The following is a 17,850-nucleotide window of genomic DNA, read 5'->3' on the forward strand; positions in this document are numbered from 1 at the left end:
TTTCGGATGCATTGTGGAGGTAATTTAGGCACCATTCAACAAGTAGGAAGCAGAATGTTGAGAGAGAAAGAACAGGCATTGTATCAGAGCTGATTTGAATCCGTACTCTGCCACTTGCAAGCATTGTTTTAGGCAAGCCACTTGATCCCCTCTAGACTTCAGTTTCATCCATTATAAAGTTGAGGATAAATTTGCAGGGTTTTTTTGGTTTGTTTTTTGGTTTTGTTTGTTCCTAGGAGATGGATTCTTGCTCTGTTGCCCAGTGCAATAGTACGATCATAGCTCACTGCAGCCTCAAACTCCTGGCTTCAAGCCTCAAGTGATCCTCCCACCTTAGCCTCCCCAGTAGATGGGACTACAGGTTCATACTACCATGCCTGGCTGTGGGGTTGTTTTCAGGGCTATTCAACTGGCATGGACTCATACACCCATGACAGTTGTTTACAACCAATACCATTCATTCATCGGTGATTGCATTAGTTCTAATAGATGAGTGCCCATTCTGTGTTACTTATCATATATTCTGAATATCATCTATGTTAGGACAGGATAGGTTATGCCGCTGTGACAGACAAATTCTGAAATCTCAGTGGTTTAACACAATGAAATTATATTTCTCACTATCACAGATTCCAATGCAGGTCTGGCACTCTGCTTCCTCTTGTGGCTATAGGATTCTAAGCCAAGATTATTACAGCAGGAGAAGAGAGGGATGGAAGAGTCTCACCAGCTTTTAACTTCCTTGGTCCCAAACAGGCACATGTTGTTTCTACTCATTGTCCAGCACTGGTCACGTGGCCCCAATCTACTCTCAAGGGAGGCTGGGAAATTCAGTGGAGGTTATGGAGTCATTGATGAGCATTGGGACTACATCTGCCTCATCACCCTTGTTTCTGTGAGGGTTGGATGAAAGAATATATATATAAATTATTTAGGCCGGGCATGGTGGCTCACACCTGTAATCCTAGCACTCTGGGAGGCCGAGGAGGGAGGATCTCTCGAGGTCAGGAGTTCGAGACCAGCCTGAGCAAGAACGAGACCCCGTCTCTACTAAAAATAGAAAGAAATGATTTGGACAGCTAAAAATATATACAGAAAAAAAAAAAAAATTAGCCGGGCATGGTGGCGCATGCCTGTAGTCCCAGCTACTCGGGAGACTGAGGCAGGAGGATTGCTTGAGCCCAGGAATTTCAGGTTGCAGTGAGCTATGATGATGCCACTGCACTCTAGCCAGGGTGACAGAGCAAGATTCTGTCTCAATAAAATAAAATAAAAATAAAAACAGAGTACCATAAAATAAGGTGTTGATTATGGGGTACAAATGACTAAAAAAAAAAACCCAAAAAACAAATGGAATGAAAAAGAGTAATTACTACGAAATTTAGTAGAAGTAAGGCAACACTAATTCTCCATGAACAATTAAAGAATATTTTAGTTTAGGTTCCGGTACCACAGCCAAGAAGTGCAGAGAGCACATTTAACAACAGGACTAGTCTTGGAGGCTAAGGAAATTTCAACTCAGTTGCTCTGGATAAGGTGACACCAGGAGGTGCCTGGGTACTGTGGGAACGGAATGCAGATGAGATGTGCCCTGGGGCTTCTCAGAAACGCCTGGGGAAGACTGGGAAGGCAGAGCTGAGGGCTTGGGTTACCCAGCAAGAGGCAAAAGGGAAAAATTGTGCATTGATGCATTCATATGAACAGGTTACAGGAATATTTAAATTATGTCTATAATTGTAATCATTATCTGTATATACTTTAAATCTTAATATTATAAACATTTCCCCTATTGTGAAATAATATTTAAAATATTTGTACTGGACAGAAAATATTTCTCAAGTGTTAGATAATGTACTCAGTGTTTAGAAACATACATTCTTTCATTTAATTTTTATAACATCTTTATGAAATAAGTACCTTTTTCTTTTTTCTTTTTTTTTTTCTTTTTGAGACAGGGTCTCAGTCTGTTGCCCAGGCTAGAGTGTGGTGGAGTCATGGTAGCTCACTGCAACCTCCAACTCTGGGGCTCAAGTGATCCTCCTGCCTCAGTCTCCCGAGTAGCTGGCACTACAGGTGTGCACCACCTCGCCCAGCTAATTTTCTTATTTTTGTAGAGATGGGGGTCTCACTCTGTTGCTCAGGCTGGTCTGGAACTCCTGGCCTTAAGCAATCCTCTGCTTCGGTCTCCCAAAGTGTGCAGTAGGTACTATTGTCACCACTTTACAGATTTAAAAAAATGAGGCTAGGAGATGTTAAAGTCACACAGTGAATATCAGATTGAGTCAGATGAAACCTTAGTTTGTCTGATTTGAAACCCTATCCTCCAACTATATTGCCTTTCCTACTGTATGCCATCCTGTCAATGTACCACTAACTAATGAACTGATCCCCTATTGTTGAATATTTAAGTTGTTTCAAAGTTCCTTTTATAATAATCTATGAACTTCAGTAGATCACTTAAGAACATTTAAGTAGATCTTAAGTGTTCTCATTACACACACAAAAAAATGGTAACTGTGTGAGATGATGGATGTGTTAATTAACTTGATTGTGGTAATCATTTCACAATATGTAGGTGTAGCAAATCATCGTGGTGCACACCTTAAATATACATAATTTTTATTTGTCAATCATATCTCATTAAAGCTGGGGAAAAGAATCTATGGTAAACATCCTTGCACATAAATGTTGGATACATAAAATTTACATACATCTTTACATGTGAATTTCTTTAACAACGAGTATTACTATAGGATGAATTGCTTAAAGTGGACATATTGGTCATCAAAGAGTTTAAATATTTTCAAGTTTTGGTTAACATTATTAAGTTGCCAATTGAGAAGTTATACCAACTATACTCCAACCAATAGTGTATGAAAATGACCATTTCCCTGAAACCTCCCCTACAACAGGTACTATAACTTTAAAAAATTTTTATTAATCTAGTGGCAAAATGTCAAAAGTTCAGAGCCCCCCATATTGCCTAGATTTGTGGTATTCTAGCAGTCTTTGGTGTTCCTCACTTGGCATTAGTCTTTAATAGAGTAACAAATGTTCTATTAATTAATTGCAATTCATTTGCATACTTAATATTATATTGGCCCTCTTGAACCATGAATGCAAACATATTTAAAAAATTAAATCCTTGAAGTTTATTTAATTCAGGTCAGCAGCATTGCTCAGCCAAAGACTATTACTCTGTCTATCAGGAGACTTTTGACTAAACCATATCTGAAATTCCTTCTATAGAGGAGAGGAAAAAATCACTATCCTTTATCTTTGTAGACATGAATTCATCAGATATTCTTGTGTCTGTGGTCCTGGGTATGTGATTATGTCTGTAGGGGCAGAGCAGGAGACTGGAGTACTATTGTATAGTATGAATTAGATTTAGGGAAATGAAGGCATGATGATGAAAAGTGGAATTTTTCTTAATCATCATTAAGAAATGAGTTTTAAAAAATATTTTGTATATTGCTTTATGTTTTGGGAGAAATAAAAACTTTCCAGGATTCAGTAAATAATGTCCAGAAAATATGTAGAATTCATCAACTAAAACATAAATAAGATTATTATTTGAAAAATAAATTATATATTTTCTTGGAAATATTAAAATTACTAGTGGCATGGTCTTCATAAGAAGTCTAAATGCTACCTAATTTGTATCTGTTCAGCTGATTAAACCTCGATATCAACAAGGAAGCTGTCCTAATTCCTAATTTCGGATAAAAATACTTGGAGTGTGAATGTGAATATTAAAATGAAAAGCAGTAGTGCATGACAAAATCTCATAGTATTTAGAGCATAGGCTTTTGAGTCAGAAAAAAATTGAGTTTATATCAAGTTCTGTCACTTCCTAGCTGTTTAATTCGGGGGCAAGGGCCAGTTGCTTAACCTCTTTCATCCTCATTTCCCAAACTATAAAATAGGGATGCTTATACTCACCTTGTGCCCAGGTGGGAAGGGTTAAAGGAGAATCTGTATCTGAAATGACTAGACATAATAGATGGCTAATAACTGTTACCTATTTCATTATTCAGCATGTTCTTGGTAGATAGACTAGTGACCCAGATCTGTGATCATCTAGCTATTTTGGACTTATCATAATTTGACCTTATGGTAATTTCATTTGCTTAGTTATAACAAGCTGTCATTCTCACTGTGGGTACTATTAGGTGTGAAGTAAACAATCTGTAGCTCATTATTTTCAGCTAATAGGAATCCAAGCTGGGCTCCAGGAGATGAAAGAAAGAAAATGAAGACAAAAAGTCCAAAGACACTAGAATTTAAAATAACTCTTGGAGAATTTTGAGAAAATGAACTGTTTCAAGGTTGACATTTGTTTGAAAATGAGAAATAGCATTAGATATGTGGAGGGAATTTTGTGCTTTGAGTGGACATGGTTTACTGCTAAAGCCTTTAATATATTTCATTTAACAGACTCATAATCTGCTAAATAGCCAAGTGATTTTATTTTTACGTGTTTTAGGCAGCAAAATGAATAGCTCTTTAAGTGCTTTTTGATGTGTGAAGTAATATACTTTTCAATTGCCACTAGTAAGTGTCCTTAATTTAGTGAAATCTGTTCTCTGTTGACGGTTTGCCTCTCTGACAAAGCAGAAGATATTTGCTCATTGGTATCCATAGATATTATAATGATCTTTTATAAGTATAGTGATAAAGGATTTGATAATATGTGAAAAGATAAATAGGAAGATTTATATGAAATGTAGCAAGGTTAAAAAAATATTATCTTTACAAGTGGCACCAGAATTTATCTTAGGGAGGGAATTGTCTTACTTTAGAAAGATACTTCAATAGATTGCTTTGAGTGGAAGGTGAGACTCAGTAGGGTCAGCATGAGACATGGGAACAAAGAGGTAGCATAGATGAGAGGATTCTGAGAAGATGGTAGAGTGGGAAGCACAAGAAATCTGTGTCTCCACGTACACAACAATTGCGCTGGCTGAATCTGTCTCATATAACTATTTTGGAAATCTTGAGTTTATTAAAGAATTGCAACTTCTAGGGGAAGTCTTGGATGGTAAGTTGTTAATGTTGGTCCATTTTATTGTTAGTAGCAGCTACCCATTCCCCGCCTCTCAGTCCCGTAGCAGGCAACTGTGCAAGTGTTCCTGGAGCAGCATGTGCATAAATTGCAGGAGCCAAGGTGGGAAAAACAGACCTTGACCTCCAAATATCAGGAATCTGTGCTCTTATAACCGCTTCCAATCACAGGGATGCAGAAAAAGAGGTGCTGGCCATTGCTCTGTACCTTCTCCCATTATTTTGAGTCCCTTCCCCTCTGGCTGAAGTGACTTCCAGGGTACTTAAAGGGCTGGCACTTTTTGTCCCCCTTTATTTTGTTTCTCCATTTTAGGAGCCAGACATTGAAGACAAGGACATTAAAAGCAACTGCACATAAGTGAGAAGTTAAAAAGTCACCACACATGCCCAAGGGAAGGTGCAGGCTCAGAAAAGACCTGAGAAGAACTTAGGCATACACCTTAGCCTGATCCTTGGCGAACAGACAGGCTATAACAATGGAAAAACAAAAATGAAAACAAAACCAAAAACCAACAAACCCTGGCAAAGGGAAGAATCTGATTCCCAGAGTTATGACATTATTAAATTCAAGTGTTCAGTTTTCAACAACACAATCACAAAAACAGAAAAGGAGGCACGTTAAAAGGGAAAAAATAAATCAATGGAAGCTGTACTTGAAAAAGACCTGATGATAGATCTACCCGAGACTTTAAAACAACTATCTTAAAGATACTCAAGGAACTAAAGGAAGATATGGAGAAGGTCATGAAAATGATATATGAACAAAATGGAAATATCAGTAAAGGGCTAGAAAACCTAAAAAGAAACCACAAAGAAATTCTAGAGTTGAAAAGTACAATTGCAACAGAGTGGTCACCCCTCCTCCTACAGATACGGAAGGAAAATACTGAGAGTGAGCAATATGTAACAGAGGCAATGGCTTGGAAAAAATGGCAAAAATATTTTCTGTCTTTTTAAAATACACTCCACTCCTTTTTGAGAACTAAAGCCTGCATCTCTGCCTGAGGCGAGTGGTTGGAGGGGTAGGGTAAGTCTTTTGCTTATTTGTGCAACAGGAGATGGTCCAGCCAGCCGGGTAAAGGGAGATCCTGGGCGGAGGTCATGAGATTGTCTTCAGCAGAGACAGGATGATCAGAATCATAAACTGTAGTTGAAAAGTAATTGCCTGAAGCTGAGAACCCATCCTTTAAAAGCTCTGTATTTCTGTGAATGTTCAGGAAATTTGAATTTTGAGACGAGAAGTTCTACCATTTTTCCTCCTTTGCCAGCAAAGTAATAAGACTTCTCTTTCCTCCTCCTCAAATCACTTGTCCTTGTTCTTCTGATCTGGCCTCATGGACAAGTGCTGAGTTTTCGGTAACACAATGGCTGAAATGAGACTTCATTAGACAGATTGAGATGAGATTCTTCATTAGACAGACAGATGAGATTCAAAGACAGATTTGAGCTGGCAGAAATAAGAATCACTGAATTAGAAAACAGGACAATGGAAATTATCAAGTATGAGAAACAGAAAGAAGAAAGATTAAACAAAGGTGAATAAGGTCTAAGGAACCTATGAGACACCATCAAACAGACCAACATATGCATTGTGGGAGCCCAGAAGGAAAAGAAAGAGAGTAAGGGACAGGGAGATGATTTGAAGAAATAATGGCTGAAACCTTCTCAAAGTTGGTGAAAGACATGAATATAAACATCCAAGAAACTGAACAAACTTTATATAGGATGAACTCAGAGACTCACACTGAAACACAGTATAATCAAACTTGAAAGGCAAAGATAAATAGAATTTTGAAAGCAGCAACAGAGATGGGACTCATCCAATACAAGGGATTCTCAAAAATATTATCAGCAGATTTCTCATTAGAAACTTTGGAGGCCAGATGGCAGTGGGCTGATATATTCAAAATGCTAAAACAACCACAAAAGTGTTAACCAAGAATTCTATATTGGCAAAACTGTGATTCAAAGGTGAGAAATAAATTAAGGCATTCCCAGATAAACAAAATCTGAGGGAGTTTGTTACCATTAGATCTCCCCTCAATGCTAATGGGAGTCCTGCAGATTGAAATGAGAAGGCACTAGATAATAACCCAAACACATAGGAAGAAGTAAAGATCTTTGTGAAGGTAATACATGGGCAATTATGAAAGGTATTGCTAAAACAATGACATGAAACTCTACTTTTTGTTTTCTACATGATTTAAGAGACTAATACATTTTTAAAAAAAATATGTGTCTAAAAGATAGTATTATTATAACTTTAGTAGCTTTACACTTTACTACATAATTTAAGAGACAAATGCATCAAAAATTATTAGTTTGTATTTTTGGACACAAAGTTTATAGAGAAAATTTTGTGATATCAATAACTGAAATGGGTGGGGATGAAGCTGTTAAAAGAGCAGAATTTTTGTAAGTTATTAAAATTAATCTGGTATAAATTCAAATTAGAGCACTGTATCTTTAGAAGTTAAATATAATCCCTGTGGTAGCTACAAATAAAATAGCTACAGAATATACACAAAAGGAAATAAGAGAGGAATTTAAATATTTCCCTATAAAAAAATCAACTAAACACAAAAGAAGATAGTAAGGCAAGAAATGAGAAACAAAAAAGCTCTAATGCATATGGAAAATAAATAGCAAAATGATAGAATTAAGTCCTTCCTTATAGGTAATTACTTTAAATGTAAATGAATTAAACTCTCCAATCAAAAGATGGAGATTGGCCTGGCATGGCAGCTCACGCCTCTAATCCTAGCACTCTGGAAGGCCAAGGCAGGAGGATTGCTTGAGCTCAGGAGTTCAAGACCAGCCTGAGCAAGAGCAAGACCCTGCCTTTACAGAAAAATAGAAAAATTAGGCATAGTGGCACATGCCTGTAGTCCCAGCTACTTGGGAGGTTGAGGCAGGAGGATTACTTGAGCCCAGGAGTTTGAGGTTGCGTTGAGCTATGATGACACCAGTGAACTCCAGCTGGGGCGACAGTGTAAGACTCTGTCTCCAAAAAAAAAAGATGGAGATTGGTAGAATGTATAAAAAAAATGATCTGTTGTCTCCAAGAGACTTACTTTAGAGCCAAAGACACAAATAGGTTGAAAGTGATAGGATGGAAAAGGATATTCCATGCAAATAGTAACCAAAAGAGAGCAGAGGTGGCTATACTAATATTAGACAAAATAGACTTTAAATAAAAAAAAGGTTACAAGAGACAAAGGACATTATAATACATTAATATAAGGTTTAATATAGGAAAATATATAATAATTATAAACATTTCTGTACCTAATAACAGGCCATCAAAATCTATGAAGCAGAAATTGACAGAATTAAAGGGAGAAACAGACAGTTCTACAATAACAGCATACGCTACTCTCCATGAGGGATAGAACAACCAGATAAGATATGTAAGGAATTGGAGGACTCAAACAACACAATAAACCAACTAGATCTCACAGGCATATACAGAACACTCCATCCAACCACAGAATACACATTCTTCTCCTGTGCATATTGAACATTTTCAAGGATAGATACTATTATAAATTAAGTCTTAATAGATTTAAAAAGATAAATATCATATGGAGTATCTTCTATAGCTTTCTACATTTTCTTTGGCTTTTATTCAACAAAATTAAGAAATTTATAGATTCAGGAGCTTAGTGAACACATTTACTATAAGGCATAATTACATTGTTTGATCCAAGTTCAAAAGCAAGTAAGTAAAAAAGATTACATTGATTGAGGTAGATGCTGTACAATGAGAAGCTTAACTTCTCAATCGATAATTTAATCAATCGAGTGAGGGGATATTTATAATGCTCATCTGTAAGAACTGAAAGAATTCAGAATACTTTTTTTGTTACACCAATATCATATAAGGAGTTACACTAATATAAGATTTTGTGGCAAAAATATTAACGTGGGGGCAACCAGAAATATTATAATAGGCTGTGCCACATCTGGCATAAATATCTGGGGACTTCGGTCCTGTACCCCCTGGCTCCTTTAGCTCCAATTATTTCTCTTGGATTTGCTCCTCTTGTGTCTTCAGTCTCAGCATCTCCAATGAAGTTGCCTTGCTCACACAAAGCTTGTGTTAATAGAGTCTAGCTTTTGAAGCAGGGTCTGAGTATTTCATTGATTCCATCTGGATGTTCCTCTTCCATCTGGATCGAACCTGCCTTTCAGTTCCTCTGTCCTCCTTTGCTCGATGACCTATTTTCGATGTAATTCTCTGGCTTGTGCTCTTTATCTTTCAGCCAGTAACTGCATGTAGAGGTACCCACCCCTCCCCCTCCCCTGGACCCGTGGAACTGTTCCCAGACCTGTTTCCCACCAGGCCTTCCCATCAGAAGAGGGGAATATTGTGTTGGGTTCACTCATCAGTCTGAATGCAGTTTTCTATCTGGTTCTCAGATGAAGCTGTGTTCAGTGACCTCCAACTCCCACATGCCTCTCTGCTCTACACAGAGTTCTGGTGAATGGATCACGGCTTCTGCACTCAGCTTTCAGTTCTGGCCTCCCAGGTGACTTGTCTCCTTCCTTCCTGACCCGGCAAGCTCCAGGGTGTGAGCCTTAATAATGAGTCCTGATATACCCACAGTTGCTATTCCCCAAGCTTCTGTTTCCTGATTATGAAAAAGCACAATACATAAAAAGCTCTGATACATGCCATAACATACATGAACCTTGAAGATATTATGCTAAGTGAAATAAGTCAGATACAGAGGACAAATATGATTATATGATTATACTCATATGAGGTACCTAGAATAAGCAAATTAAAAGAGACAGAAAGTAGATTGGAAGTTACTAGTGGCTGGGGTGGGGGAGGGAGAGATGGGGAGCTATTGCCTAATGGCTACAAAATTTCTGTTTGGGATAATGAAAACATTTTGGAACCAGAGGTAACGGTTGCACAACACGGTGAATGTAATGAATGCCACTGAATTGTACACTTAAAAATGGTTCAAATGGTAAATTTTAAAACGTTTAAGATGGTAAATGTTATCTCAGTAAAACAAAACAAAAATGCCCAATAATACCTCCTTGACCTTTTTCAGTTTTCTGCAGGGCTGCTCTCTTTTCGCCTACCTCTTAAACATTAGGGTTAAGCAATGTTTGCTCCTTGGTTTTCTTCTTTTATTGTCCTGCCCTCTTCCTTTGAGGAATCTCATCTAGTTTGCTAGTGATAACTAAACCTATATTTTTAGCCTAAAACTCTCTCCTGAGAGGAAGACCAGGTTATTAAGTGATTTCTTGAAATCACCAGCTGGAGGCTCCACTGGTTCTTCATTCTCAATATCCCCCACCTGAACTCATCATCTTCCTCCCAAAGCAGATATTTCCTTCTGGAAAGCTTTAGTGTTCTCTTCTCTGCCAGCCACAGTTCCCCAGACCAGACACTCAGGTGTGTCTCTCCCTCCTTTTCCCGTATGCAGCCTCTCACAAAGTCCTGTCTTTCCCATTCGACCCTCAGCAGTGCCCCACCATGTGCCCCACAGCAAAGCCAAACTGCTGGCCTGACCCTGGACTTGACTGTGCCTTTAGAAATCACCTCTTTCTGCCTGGAGTGTTTCAGAATGACTCCTTGCTCTTGGTCTCTTTTCTCTTTACTCCCTCAGTCTTTGTCCCCTCAACTGCAAGATCTGGGTGGAAGGTCTGGGTAAGGCTATGCATTTGTTGCCTTCCCTCTGCAACCCCCTTCTCTCTAACGGAATAATCCTTCTGTTCTTCTTGCCCAAGATGTCTTAGTTCATTCCGGCTGCTATAACAAAGTACCATAGACTGGGTAGTGTATAAACAACAGCAATTTATTTCTCACAGTTCTGGAGGCTGGAAGTTCGAGATCAGGGTGCCAGCATGGTTGAGTTCTGGTGAGGGACCTCTTCCAGGTTGCAGATTGCTTGACTTCGTGTGTTATCCTCACATAGTGGAAAGAGGGATAGAGAGCTCTCTCAGATCTTTTTGTTTTCTTCTTTTTTTAATAAGGGCACTAATCTCATCCATGAGGGCTCTACCTCCGTGACCTAATCACCCCCCAAAGTCCCACTTCCTACTGCCATCACCTTGGGAGTGAGGATGTCAACACACGAATTTTGAAGGGATGCAAACATTCCGTCCATTGTGGAAGGTGTTCTCGTAAATCGTTTTAAATGGAATGGTATTATAAATCATTTTTATGGCACTGAACGTGTTATGAATCATTGTACTTGCTTGTTATCTTATCTGATGGTCTCCCCAGCTAGACCTTCACCTTCTCGGGGTGGAGGCTGTGTCCAGTTTCCGGAAAACACCCTGGTCTGTGGCAGGCGCTCCTTAAAGAGCTAAAATATCTACCTGTGTAAGCTTTCAGAGAACTAGATATGTTTCTAACACTTGAACTTCAGAAAATTCAATTTATTTTATGTTTTATTGCCCCGCACTGTCGAATATTGCTAAATGGCTGCCACCTAATCACTCAGTACGTTGTCATAGTTGCAATTCTTTCCAGCTTTTTTGGTGGCTCCAGATGCTTTTCTGATAGCTCTAATTTCATATTTTAGTGGTTTTAAACTAACTAGGGCACATCTAAAGATGGACGTTGCAACACAATCTGGATACCAGCTGAGGACTGAACCAAATCCTAGGGGATCCCTGAAATTAGTACCTCAAAGTGTTTAAAGTTGCAGCCCTTTCTCATTGTCTGACTTCATCATGGCCTTAGCACTTTCTCAAACCTATCAATCACATGTATCTCTGACATTACAATGGCCCAAAGTTAATTTTATTTATTTTAATATTTGCTCTGTATGTACTATAATTAGAGGTCACAGGATCCCCAAGCAGATTTGGGATTTATGTTTCTGAATAAATGCTATCAAAGAGAGACAGAGACTCCTAATTGCCTTTATCTTTTTAACACTTGTTTATTTTTGATCTGTTGCAAATAGTGTAGCTCCTGTCTGAGTCAACGTTCACTGAGAAACAGAACTCATATACATATACATTAAAGCTTTGTGTGAGCAGGGAGAATGCATTTAGAAGTGCTGAGACTGGAGAGACAACTGGAGGAGCGAATCCACAAGAGGTTAAGTAATTGGAGCAAAAAGAGCCAAAATGTACAGAACCAAGGATCTTAAATATTTATACCATATAGAGCATCTGCTTATTATTTCTCATTGCCCCTATGTTAATATTTTTGTGCCAAAAGCTTAAAAGATAGTGCAACTTCTGACCAAAAACCCAAAAGTATTCTGAATGTTTTCAGTTCTTACAGATGAACATTATGAACACTCTTTCACCCAAATGATTATATATATGTATGTATACATATTACATATGTATGTGTATATTATATATACATTGTGTGTGTATATATATATATCTGTAGAGATTTATTTTAAGGAATTGGCTCATGCAATTGTAGGGGCTGGCAAGTCTGAAATTTATGGGGCAGGCCTGTAGGCTGGAAACCTAGGCAAGAGTTGATGTTACAGTCTTGGGTCTGAAGTTTTTGGGGTAGGCAAGCAGGTTGGAAACTCAGGCAGGGTTTCTATGTTATAGTCTTGAGACAGAATTCCTTCCTTTTCAGGAGTCCTCAGTTTTGCTATTATGTCTTTCAACTGATTGAAAGAGGCCCATCCACAGTACTGAGGGTTAAAATTAACTGATTGTAGATGTTAATCACATCTACAAAATATATTCACAGCCATATCTGGACTAGTGTTTGAACAAACAGCTGGGCACCATAGCCTAGCCAAATTGACACATAAAATTTAACCATCACAGCTACTCTAGTGGATACATTCATTAGCATAGGGTAACAAAAAGCAATAGTATATTCATCCATTGTATCTGTAAATTTCCCCACAAAAGAGCTGGATGGTAAATTAAAAAAAAATCTAACAAGGTAAATCCTAGTGGAATTCCTGACTACTTTGTTGCAAGTACCTTTTGAATAGCTACAATGAGAGTTTTTCGATGTTTTTATTTAAGAAGAGATCAAAAATAGTATAGATCTACTGCTGTGTTATTTATTTTTTACCCTACTCTATAACTTGGCTTCCAAGTTAGAACACTTGCTTGAGGAAGATAGTAAATTTTGAACTTAGATAGGCAGAGTTCAGTCTACTGAGCTACATAGATTTGAATGTTTTAGGTTTTGCTAATTCCCACAGTTGAATAGACTGTTCAGCATCTTTAGAAGACAGCCCCTTCCTTATCTATAAAATAGGGATGAACTCTATCTCATATTATTGCTGAGAAGATAAAATAATGTATTAAACTGTCTAGTACAGTATCCAATACACAGTGAGTACTCAATAAATGTTATCTTCGACTCTCCTACAAGTTCTCAGAACTGCAACCAGGGAGAATCCCTGAGCAATATCTCCTTAGAGTTTATGAGCTGGATAAGAAGATGAACTCTCTTTCTTTGTCTGTGAACTTACCATGAACCCTCAGTGACTTACTCTTTCTTTCTGACTGTGCAAGTCTGCAGAAGCAGAAAAAGAATGACCTTCCCTCCATTTTCTCTTATGTACGTGTGCATGTGTTCATCTATTCATTCAATGAACCTTTGCTGAATGCCTTCATGCTCCAGGCATCGTGGCAGGTGCTGGGGGATACAACACTACGGTCACTGCCTGTAGTCTTTGTTCGCAAGGGCTCACAAAAAATGATAGAATGACTAATAGTGTTTACTCATAAAACCAGATAGAATGGAAAGAGGTAGACCTAGGGTTCTACTGAGAGTTTCATATTTAATTGTGGAAAAGATATGATGTTATCTGTAAGAATCTAATACATAATATTTTATAGCTAAGAAAAATGCAACATATTAAAATATTAAAATGGGAAGAGAGAACAACAGACTATGAAAAATGTCTTAATGACAAAATATCCATCCATATAGATTGTCTGGTTTAAATGCCTTATCTATCATTTAGAATAACCAAATCAAAACTTAAAAAAACAACTTTTAGTTAAAAATTTCTGCTACTTTGATGACCATACCAAATTAGGAATGGCGATAGCTACCTTTAGTTTTGATTATGTTTTCATCCATCTGGAATTTATTTTTGTGTGAGATCTGAGCTTTATTTTTGTCCAAATGGATACCAGTTGTTCCAATAAAATACTATGCCTGTTAAAATGCTTTCAGCTCTAAGTGACAGTAATCAATAAAAATGGCTTAAACAATCAGTATACTTATTAACTCACCTAACAAGAAACTGGAATAGGGCTATTTCAGAGTTGGTTAATTCAGTGGTTCAACAATGACTTCAAGGACCCAGATCTTTTCCACTTCCTGAGTGCATCGACTTTATCCCTTTGAATAACTAAAAACTGAGAAGCATGTCTCTTTTATATTGAACTCAAAACAAGAATAGTGCTATAATAATTCCATTTAATTAAGTAACAACATTTTTGGATCACTAAGCTTAGATTATCACATTTGCAGACTATTTTCACACTGCAAATCAATAAACGTAGGAATCACATCTTTCAAAATTTCACTTATTGTGTCCAGTACAATTCTAATGGTGGCTATGTGCTTATACTCTGAAGCAGGACTGGGGAAAACTGAATCCAACTCCAATGGAATTGGTCAAGAACCATCTCAGCTCTTCACCAAATCTTGCAGCCCACCTGCATCTGAGCTCAGTCACCCATCCTTCCCTTGAATGACAGTGGGAAAAACATCCCTGCTCTGTCCAAGACCAAAGGCCAATCTTTCCACATGGCTTTGCTCCTCATCCTCTCTTGCCTTCTCAAGGACTTTGTTTCTTCAGTTTTCCCCTTGCTCTCCTTTGTCATCAAGCTCCTTTCCTCTGCTGGGTCATTGTATTAGCAGTCTAATGTATCTCCCTCGGCTCTCCATTCCCCTCCAACCAACAGTCCATTTTTCTTCCTCCTTCCATGGAAAAATTTCTGAAGGTCATGTTTAACTTGCTGCTTCTTTGTCTTCACCTCCCATTCTCATCTCAATACACTGCAGCCAGGCTTTCCTTCCCCCATTCCCTCCATTCCCATATTGATAAGAATCAGTTCTTATCTAGGTTGCCCATGCAGATGCCCATGAAGCCAGACTCTTCTGATTTTCCCAACTTGTCTGATGGCCCTTTTTTCTGGCTCCTTTGCCTCCAGAAGATTTCTCACAGTGCTCCAGACTCTGTCCTCGGTTCTCTCTTCCCTACCTGCAATCTCTTCCTAGAGCCATGGCTTTAAATATCATCTATTTATTGATGGCTTCCAAATCCATGTCTCTTCCCCTAACCTCTGTTTTGAGGTCTAGATTTATTTATCCAACAACCTTTTGGCATTTCCACTTGAATGTTTGTTAAAATTTTCAAACTTAACATGTTCAAAGCAGATCTAATTATTTCCCCATCCTCCCAATTCATTCCTCCCAGTGTCTTTCCCATCACTGTGAATGACATCTTCATTTGCTCAACTGCCTACATGCATCTAGCAGCCAGTCCTGTTGGTACTTAATAGATCTTGGGTCCAGCTGCTGCTCACCTTCTCTACTGCTCCACTCTAGTCCCAGTGACCACCAAGTGACTGGATTACTAGGACAGTCCTCCAACCAGTCTCACAGCCTCCTCTCTTGCTTTACCCCAGTCCGTTCTTTACACGGTAGCCTAAATGATTTTCTTAAAATGAAAAGTAGATTACAGTTGACCCTTGAACAGTACAGGGGTGAGAAGTGCTGATCCTCTACACAGTCAAAAGTCCATGTATAATTTTTGACTTCTCAAAAATTTAACTGCTAGTAGCCTACTGTTGACTAGAAGCCTTACCCATGACAAAACAGTCATGGGTAAGTTGATTAACACATATTTGTATATGTATTATATACTGTATTCTTGCAAATAGAGTAAGCTAGAGAGAAGAAAATGTTAGTAAGAAAATCCTAAGGAAGAGAAAATATATTTACCATTCATTAAGTGGAAGTGGATCATCACAAAGATCTTTGTTCTCATTATCTTCACGGTGAGTATGCTGAAGAGGAGGAGGAGGAAGAACAGGGGTTAGTCTTGCTGTTTTAGGGGTGGCAGAGGCAGAAGAAAATCCACATATAAGTGGATCCCCGCAGTCCAAACCCAGGTTTTCAAGGGTCAACTGTATATGACTCGTCTCCTCAAAACTTTCTGATGGTGTCTCATCACACTGTGTAGTAAAATCCAACAGGGCTCTACAGGGTGTGGTGTTTTCTTCCCCTCTTCATTCCAGTTGAAACGCTATAGCTGTTTTTCTTTTTATCAAACACATCAAGTTTGCACCTGTCTCAGGACCTTTGCACCTGCACTTTGAATACTCTTCCTCCACGGCTGCCTCCTCCTCATTCAGGGCTCAGCTCACACGACAGTCCTTGGAGAATCCTGTGCTGAGTAATCTAGCTGAGTCAGCCGTGTTTCTCTCCACCTTCCATCATTCTCCACCATAACATTCTCTATTAGTATTTTAATAGCATCATTTATCAAGGTCTGAAATTATCTTAGTTATTCAATTACATGTTTATCATCCTTCCTGATTGGAAAGCAGAGCTCCTTGAAGCTCCTTGAAGGCAGAGACCTTGTCTGCCTTATTTATGCTCTGCTATACCCCCCTTATTTGTAACAGCACAAGCATTTATCAAGTAGTGGGTATTTGATAGGTGTTTGTTAAGTGATTTCCGGATCCTATCTCTGTTTTGAGGAGTCACTTTTCCTTCTCTGGTCTCAGTTTCTTTAACATTAGGATGAGGAAGCTTGACAAAAGGACACATGAAATTCCTTCTGGCTTAGTCCACAATGGCTACTTCTTATAACCCAAAGCAATTACTGAAAAAATCTTGTTGCACCAAGGATTGTATCCATTGTAGAACACTCATTGATTCAACAAACATTTATCGAGTGCTGACCGTAAGCCAGCCGGGTACTGTTCTAGGCATTGGAGACCAAGCCATAGTCATTAAGATCATAGTGCATATGTCAAAAAACCAAAGAACAAAGCAGACCCCCCCCAACAAACAACAAAACAACAAAAACATACAAAAATTCCATTGAAAATCCAGAAGATTGATGTTAACCTGTTCTCCAGTTGGTTTTCTACCTATACTCACTTTTGTGATAGCTTTCTCAGTATTGCTTAGTTTGTCTGCACTGGGCTCCCTCTAAATTAAAGTTATTGTGGCTCTTATAGTAGATAATTTCCAAGATTTTAAGATTAAATGATATAATTTATATAGCTATAACTTTAATAACACTATGCAAAGCATATTCATTAAAGTTGCAGAATTTCTACCGATCTGATTTAGTTCTAACCCAAACTGTGCCATGCCTCCTAATTCAATTGCAGCATGATCTGAACTAAAAGTTAGAATTTTATGAATCTAATTTTTTATAAAAATGAATAAAATGTGCATTCTTCCATTTTGCACTTCTATAGAGAAATGCCCGAGGCTGGGTAATTTATAAAGAAAAGAGGTTTATTTGGCTCACAGTTCTGCAGGCTGTACAAGAAGCATCACGCCTGCATCTGCTTCTGGTGAGGGCTTCAGGGAGCTTCCAGTGAAAGTGAAATGTGAAGGGGAAGCAGGCCTGTCACTGGGTGAGAGGAGAGAGTGAGAGAGAGAGAGGAGGTGGCGCCGGGCTCCTCTAAACAACCAGCTCTTGCATGAACTAATGAAATGAGAACTCACTCATCAAGGGGAGGGCACCAAGCCATTCATGAGGGATCCACCCTCATGACCCAAACACCTCCCACCAGGGCCCACATTCAACACTGGGGATCAAATTTCAACATGAG

This window comes from Eulemur rufifrons, chromosome 27 (assembly GCF_041146395.1).
Source record: "Eulemur rufifrons isolate Redbay chromosome 27, OSU_ERuf_1, whole genome shotgun sequence".
NCBI classification, from domain to species: Eukaryota; Metazoa; Chordata; class Mammalia; order Primates; family Lemuridae; genus Eulemur; species Eulemur rufifrons.